The sequence below is a fragment of the Marmota monax genome, unplaced genomic scaffold (genome assembly GCF_021218885.2).
Source record: "Marmota monax isolate L192 unplaced genomic scaffold, Marmota_monax_Labrador192_F-V1.1 WCK01_AAM20220418_F8-fsc00313, whole genome shotgun sequence".
Classification (NCBI taxonomy): domain Eukaryota; kingdom Metazoa; phylum Chordata; class Mammalia; order Rodentia; family Sciuridae; genus Marmota; species Marmota monax.
The window spans coordinates 1,054,701-1,062,925 of record NW_026695173.1 but is presented as its reverse complement, the minus strand read 5'-3'; the positions used below and the strand labels follow the sequence as shown (position 1 = coordinate 1,062,925).

Below are 8,225 nucleotides of genomic sequence, written 5' to 3'. Positions count from 1 at the left end.
CATTTTCTCTGACACTTCAGCTGGTCACATTAGCTTCCAGACACATAGGTTCCCCTTTGCCCTTCTCACTGGAGTCACACGGGTATAGTCTAGCCTGCACCAGTTTTGTCTACCTTCCATCAGGCACAGCCTAGGTCCCTTGATAGGCACTTCCAGGATCCTCATGTGTGTGTGTGTGTGTGTGTGTGTGTGTGTTGTTTAGAGGAACTGAATCAAAGAAACCACTGTTGCACTCTTTCCGAGGATGGCTATGGCTTCAGCACTCCCATCACCCATTGAGAGAAGAGCATGCTTTTTAAGCACCAGTGCATAGTGCACCTTTTGGTCAGATCAGTTTAAGCAATATTTTTGATATCAGGTTTCTCCTTAGCAGGCACATCATGGTACAACTTAGAATGCAACTTCTTCTTCTCTCTCCTCCTTTGTCTGAGGCAGATCTGCACTGATATTTGCATGCAGGTTGTAGGCTTTTTTTTGTTTATGGTACAGAGATTACTGAATCTCTGGACCTTTTCAGTGTTCAGAAATTTTAGGGATTTGAATAAAATCCCTATTTCACTCACTTTGCTGAGAAGCTCTTCACCAACTCTTTGGTCTCCATGCAATAGTGCACCTTAGAATGCAGCTTACTCTATACTAACATTTTCGCAGAATCAGCCCTTCTTTCCATGTGTATTTTCAAGCTTGTTTCTGAGCAAATTTCATTGATCTTGAGTAGACAAATCTTGGCAATATGGTTTGCACTGAACCTTGTATCCTGTCATGTCTCTATAAGATGTGTGTTGAGGATTTGGATCAAGATAAAATACTCCCTGAGAACTCAATGTTTGTTGGGTGCAAATGAGTACATCTTTATTCACAACTACTTGGAAGTCCAAGCCTTGAAGGATGGCTATATTCTGTCCACTCAGAGGACTCAAGTTGCCAATTAATGTGGCCATGGGATAGAACTAAGTAGTAGAGTATTTGACAAGAATGCATAAGTTTGTGGGTCCACTCCCAAGGTGTATATGCAAAGAGAGAAAAAGAAAAAAAGAAAAACTGTGGAAAGTTGAAACCAGTAATTATTCACCAAATATTAAACTTAATTGGAAATCATATTTGGGAATATTAAGTTGTTTTGGTGTTACAATTTACCTTTTCTATTTGGATTGATGTTCACTCTTTCTAATGCAGTTCTAAGGAATGTGACTAAATGTATTCATTTATCAGCAGAGACCCATTTTGACATGACTTCAGAGGAAGAGCACAAAAGTTTTGATGATGCTCAATGTACCCAGTCTCAGGTATGTCAACATATAAAGCACTTCTTCCTGTTTCCTCTTGTTTTTCTTTCTTGAGGAAAGTAAAGGAGGCCAAATGAAAATACCTTTTAAATAGTCTTTTGGAATCCAGGCATTATATATTACTAATTACATCTAAAACCACTCTGAACTGGTTAGAATCTGAAAATAGCATTAGTAGTCTTGTCAACTTACAGCTAAATTTACTATGTAATGGAGGCAAAACAATTCTAAATGTTGCTTGTGCTTCCACTTGCATAAACATTTTGAAAAATAAAAAGTTGATACTAAATTTGAGACTGACGAATAACCACCTGGGTTATGAATGGTAATGGTCACTGACTGCATTCATGTGAAAGGGTGATGTTGTCAAAGGCTCAAAATTCTAGTGAAAATCAGTAGTTACTTGCTACAAGTTGAAATATATATATATATATAAACACTACATCCTGGTTAATGTTTATTTGTTATTTTTTGCTTTTTTAATTGATTTTTTTAAAAAAATAAATGACAGCAGAATGCATTATAATTCTTATTACACATATATAGCACATTTTTTTTATATCTCTGGTTGTGTATAAAGTATGTTGAACCAATTTCTGTCTTCTTACATGTATTAAACATTTTTTTTTTCCTGCGGTGACCTTTTCATTTTGTTTCTCATCCTTGTAGAAAATTCAGTCAATATGTTGAATAATTTTATCAAAATGTCTTAGTATATTAAAGAAATGTATTTGTGTGCATTAATGGGGAATGATGGAATTTAGAGATTCTGTCTCATCTTTTTTCTCACATTGCCAACATTCCTGGTGTGAGATTTAGCACACATCTGGATTTATTTTATTTGTCTGGCATATGTAGGTCCTTGGGTTTACAGCTTTCCCTTTGGGGTGTATCCTGGGCAGCGGCCATATCTCAGTGTCAAATCCCCAACTGAACATCTAAGTCTCATATTTTCAAACAAATCTTTGTTAGTTCATTGTTTAAAAAGTGTAATCCTATTTAATATGAAACATACTCCTCAAAATTCTTTCAAATAAGACTTGAAAGCCTTCTCACATTTGATGGTGAATGCAAAGTTGGATGAGTTACAATGAATATCATTCCTCCCGTCCTTTGGGGTGTATACACCTTTGTTAGCATGTTGTCAAGGAATGCCTTTTCTATGACATCCACCCTGCTTTTACCAAATCAGGAGCCATTGGAAGATAAGTGTTCAGCTTCTTCTAGAGCACAATGCTAAGACACCCTATGGAAAGTATGACTGCTCAGTCTGTAGTTATCTACATGTTAGTTAGCTGCTTTCAAGACCAAAATTTGGGTGATGTCTAAAAGAATGATAGTGAAGTCTTCATGCAGCTCATTGGGGTCCTTTATTTTGCAGGTATTTTCTGAGGATCATCCACAGATATGTGTTTCTCACTCATCTGGAGAGAAACATCATAAAGCAAAAGAGAAAGAAGATGGACATGTCCATGGTAAGAACAACATATTCTACACAGTTCTTTGGATAGAATATTGATTTATAACATGAGTGCTGATATATTCTAATACTGGGAGAAATGAACCTAGTAAACAGGGAATAAAGAAAAAGCAAGAAAGATAAAGAGTTGTCTCTCTCAAGACCAAAGTCCAGCAGCAGGTTATAGTGGGAGTGTCCCTCTTAGTTTCTGTACAAGACAAGTATAGACCACAGGGGAGTTGGAAAACTTGAATTCTTATGTTGGAAAGAATAATGTTCTTCACATTCTACCTGCTTTCTGTTCATTTCTCAGTGTATTTTCATTTTCCCCAGGGAATCTTTTCTATAGATCAGATTTAGGTATTAGATCAAAAACCTCTTTTCTAATATCATCTGTTTAAAATTATAATGATCTTTTTTTGTGTCTGTCTTCTCCATTAGACTTTAAGCTAAAGAACAAAGGGGTCTAATCTCATCTGCTATATCTTCAGAGTTCAGCATATTGTGTCACGTGTTTTATGCACTCATTGCTTTAGTGTATAAATAATGCATGTGAAATATACAGCATTCATATATTTAAATTAGTCACATATTTTATTTCTATCTTCTTTTTTCTGACAGATTCTGTTAGCCTGTCAAAAACCCAGAAAGCAGTTCTATCACTTCAAAGAATAATAAAAAGCAAAAAAATTCACTGCACACAGTTTTCACTACATGTTAAAAAAATGCACAACTGGAAAATGAGATTCATGAACTAAAAAAGAGAGTATCAGAGTTTAAGCAAGAAAATATAGAATTGAAATAACAACTCCACAATTTGAGGTATTATATCCTAGATTGAAAGAAGGAGTGGAATCTTTTCCTTTAATCCAGTAAAATAAGAAGGACAAAGTTTTTTTTAACTACTGCCTCATCTGTTAGCACTTTGCAAAGGAGAAAACATAAATAAATTATAAAATTCTTACAAATATGATAGCATATTATTAAATGTGATTACTTCTAAAAACTAAGTTCATAAGTTCATATTTTTCCCCATCAAAATTTTAATGGCTCTATGGAACCCCATCTGCTAGTAATCTATTTATTTAAGAAGCATAATTTGGGATTGTTATTTGTTTATATTTTTAACTTTTTATTACAATTAATATTTCAAGAAATATCATTTATAAAAAAAAAATAATTTCCTACTTAGATACCATGGCATGTGCCTATAATTCCAGCAGCTTGGGAGACAGAGATAGGAGGATCAAAATTTCAAAATAATCCTCATCAACGTAGCAGCAATGTTCTAAGCAAATTAATGAGACCCCATCTCAAAAAAAAAAAAAAAAATTAAAAAGACCTTGGGATGTAGCTAAGGGATTTAGCTTCTGTGGGTTCAATCCCTGGTACCAAAGTTGGGGATGAGAAGAAAATAAAAAAAAAAAAAAACTTTCTGTATTTCTGTTTACTTTTGAAAAAAATTTCAATATAGATTTATTTGGTTAAAGTTGGGAAACTTTAAAAAGATTACAGGATTTTTAAATTTATCTCATGAAATTTTATATTCCACCAGTGAGGCATTTTTCACTGCCCTGAAACATGTTATTATACATTTATAGTTTTTAGGCTGATTTAGGGGATCAAACTCAGAGTTTTGTGTTACTAGTGTGATGTGCTAGTGCTGAGCTAGACACTCGGCTGCACTTCTAACGTTAACATTCATTAAAAAATGAAATGAAAACAGATTTTTTTTTATTCAAATTCATTCTCATTCATAAATTTGTTCATATTTCTATATTTAAAGGGCATATACTTTTATGTTTTTTAGGTATACATGACAGTAGACTATATGTTGACATAAATTTATTTTTGTTATGTCTTATATTCCATTGTGTGTGCGCACACACATTTTTTTTTATCCATTCATCTGTTGAAGAACGTTACTATTCATTATTGGATTAAATATTAGGTCCCATCTTGGTCAAAAATGGATTTTGAGTTTTTTGTAAAATACATAATGATCAAAAAGGTAAGTTGAGAGTGTTACCATAAAAGAAACATAATAAGTATAATAACTGGTATTAGATTATTTATCCCAGTTTGGGGTTATAGTGATACAAAAGATACATATTTTTTATATCTTTATTTTATTTATATGTGGTGCTAAGGATCGAACTCAGCACCTGACCCATGCTAGGCAAACACTCTACCACTGTGCTACAGCCCCAGCCCCAAAAGACACATATTGAAAAAAGAATGACTGAATATGCTGTTACACTGTAAGCCAATTATAGGTATACCTGACATATTTTATGAAGATAAATGATGTTACTACTGAATGCATAAGTTTGTATATAAACAATGTCTTTAAATCTTATTTTACATGAAATTATCTTTTTAACTGGGGAGGACCTATGATTGTGCAAAAAAAAATAGCTTAAACTTGTCAAATTACCAAATCATTTCTAAATTCTTTTTCTGTGGTATCTAAAATATTTGCTAGTAACAGAAACTTATCAAATAACAAAAGAATCTTTTATTATTGACTTTCAATTATGTATGTTTTACACAAGATTAAAGGAGAAATTTAAAATGTTAAACTAGAAAAGCTTCAGAGAACATAGAATTTTTATTAAGATACTAAATCATCATACAAAGAGCCAGAACATAAAAAGACATTTTTGGTTTTTGGCAAAAATCAATTAAAATGCATCCATATTAACTTCAGATATACCTTAAAAGAAGATGAGGTGAAGAGAAAAAAATGATGATATGTTACATAAAAAAATAAGAACCCATTAAAAGAAAAAGAAACAGAATTTAACAAAGAGGATCAAGTGAGAAAGCAAGCTGGAATCTCTGTTTGTACAATAGATACAGAATTGGAGACTGCAAGAAATCATTTTAATCAGGTAAATGAACGTTCAGTGAAGTTTCAAATTTTTACTGTATTTCATTTGAATTATTTATAAAATCCCTTTAACTTATTGTATGTGGCCATGTTTCACTTAATTATGGCAAAGTGGTCTGAGGAATGTGCTGTTTGGCAACTTCACCAACATGCAGTCATCATGTGTGTGTACTTCCACACACTTCAGACATCTCCGACAATGCCAGGAAACACAGACTTATAGGAACACCATTTATATGCAGTCTGCTGTTTCCCAAAGCATGGGTATGTGGGGTGTGAACTATTATTTTGATTTAAAACACAATGTTCATTATTTGGCAATAAAAAAATTAAAAAAAGATCTGACAAACCAGAAAAAAAAAAAAACACAATGTTATCTGACTCTAAAATTAAATGATGATATTTATGACAAAACTAGTTACAGCAAAACTTAGCATCTGGTAGTTGTTCAGCATTTGTTGTTTGAATGAAGAAATTTAGTTTAATCACTGATATAAATACAAATTTAGGTGTTTTATTTTAAAATACAAACTAAATATCTATTCACCTATTTAAATCATTTTTTAAAAAGTGTTTCCAATTACATTTCTGTCTGCATTTAAGAAATTTTTTTTTAATTTTTAAATATTTTTTAAAGATAGATAGATAGAATTTTAATATTTATTTTTTAGTTTTCGGTGGACACAACATCTTTGTTTGTATGTGGTGCTGAGGATTGAACCCGGGCCACACACATGTCAGGCGAGCACGCTACCACTTGAGCGACATCCCCACCCCAAGAAATGTTTTCACTCACCCAAATTTATCTGTCATTTGTGCAAGTGAAATGTAAGACAATTACTCATAAAGAATAAATCTACCTTTTGGAATTATTTTTTAATCTTGATGGTCCCACTCTTAAATTAAGCTTTTAGACTTCTGTCACCTGCTGATATACTGCCAAAACCTTGCTGAAATAAATTTGTAGATTTTAGCAGAACCAAATGAAACCTACAGACAATTTCCATGAGACCATAATGCCAGAATTTACAATATGAAATTTCAGTAACACATCTTTGCAAACAAAAAGAGATAGACATGTGCAGAAAGGAAATATTTCCTGAATTATTTTCTTCTGTTTTTAAATGAGTGAGTGTGCTCACTTAACTGTAAGAAGAATAAGTTTGCAATCTGACACCTCATCTATTCAACCAGACCATAGTAAGAGCCTTAGCTCTACATCTACTGAGACATACAAAAGTTCTCCATGGTCTTTTCCTAAAAATATTCCTAGCATATTCTCTTTTCTAACATTTTGTAGCTGGGAAAGAGAATTGCATCTATTGATAAATTATAAATGTAGGAACAGCATTAAACACATGATCTATATCAATGAACAATGTATCACAATACTGAAAAAGGAGCACAAGGCTAAAAACATAGGCAAATTGCATGATTTTTCTCCAAGTCTTTTGCCTCTGCTTCTAGTGCTCATCCACAAAGCCAGTTACTTCTATCCTATGAATGGATAAACACCAAAGAAGGTCTGTGTTTCAAAATACAAATGACAAATAAGGCAAAATGTGTAAGGCTCTACTCAGAAAATCCTGAGATTTCTACTCAGTAGCATTTGTTTGTTTGCTATAAATATTTATGTGGCTGTGTCACTATAGTATCATTGGAGTATACACTGAGGAGCAGAATAACTGGGTCAAATGGTCAAAAATTTATATTTTTATGAGCTCAGAAGTTTACATCTAATTTTTATTCTGTGGGTATCTATTTATTGAAACCCTTTCACCATATAAATATACAGGTTTTTCTTTAATTTCAGTGAAAATTATGAAACATAATTTTATTGAGTGCTAGCTAAATGTATCCTTGATTTTATTTAGGTTTCTCCTAGTGATGGGACAGAGAACAAGCTATTGCATTCCAGGTTTTGTGAGAAATCTATATACAGCTTTCCTGAAAAAATTACTTGGTGCAATATATGAGTGAATCTTTTCCCCACATTCTCACCAACATTTATTGTTACTTGCATTCTTTATATCTCAGTGTAGTTTTAATTTTCATTTTTCTAATCGCTAAAGATGTTGAACATTTTTTTTCATATACTTGTTAACTGTTTGTACATATTTTTCTTTGAAGTGCTTGCTCAGTTTTTTGTTCATTTATTGATTGGGTTATTTTTTGCTTGTGAGTTATTTTTTGAGTTGTTTATATATTATGGAGATTAATGTTCTATCTGACATGTCAGTGACAAAGATTTTCTCCCATTCTACATGCTGTCTACTCACATTCTTGATGGCTTCCTTTGCTGTAAAGATACCACCCCATTTATTGATTCTTTATTTTACTTCTTGTGCTTTAAGTGTCTTTTTGAGGAATTCAGTTTCTACACTGACAAGATGGAGCACTGGGCCTGTCTACTATTGTAATAGGTCTAGGGTTTTTATCTAATGTCTAGGTCCTTGATCCACTTTGTTTTTGAGAAATAGGGGTTAAATTTCTCCTACGACATATGGGTTTCCAGTTTTCCCAGCACAATTGGTTGAGGAACCTATCCTTTCCCCAATGCATGTTTTATAGTGTGTTTCTCTAGTAT

General features: G+C 32.7%; 1 long non-coding RNA gene across 1 annotated transcript; it reads left to right on the top strand.

The window, feature by feature from the left end:
- The first annotated feature begins 1,218 nt into the window (after positions 1-1,218).
- Positions 1,219-7,543, top strand: LOC124081872 (uncharacterized). Its single transcript, XR_006848165.2, has 3 exons — positions 1,219-1,286; positions 2,668-2,761; positions 7,513-7,543. It is a non-coding gene; the product is annotated as an uncharacterized LOC124081872 (long non-coding RNA).
- The last annotated feature ends 682 nt before the right edge of the window (positions 7,544-8,225 follow it).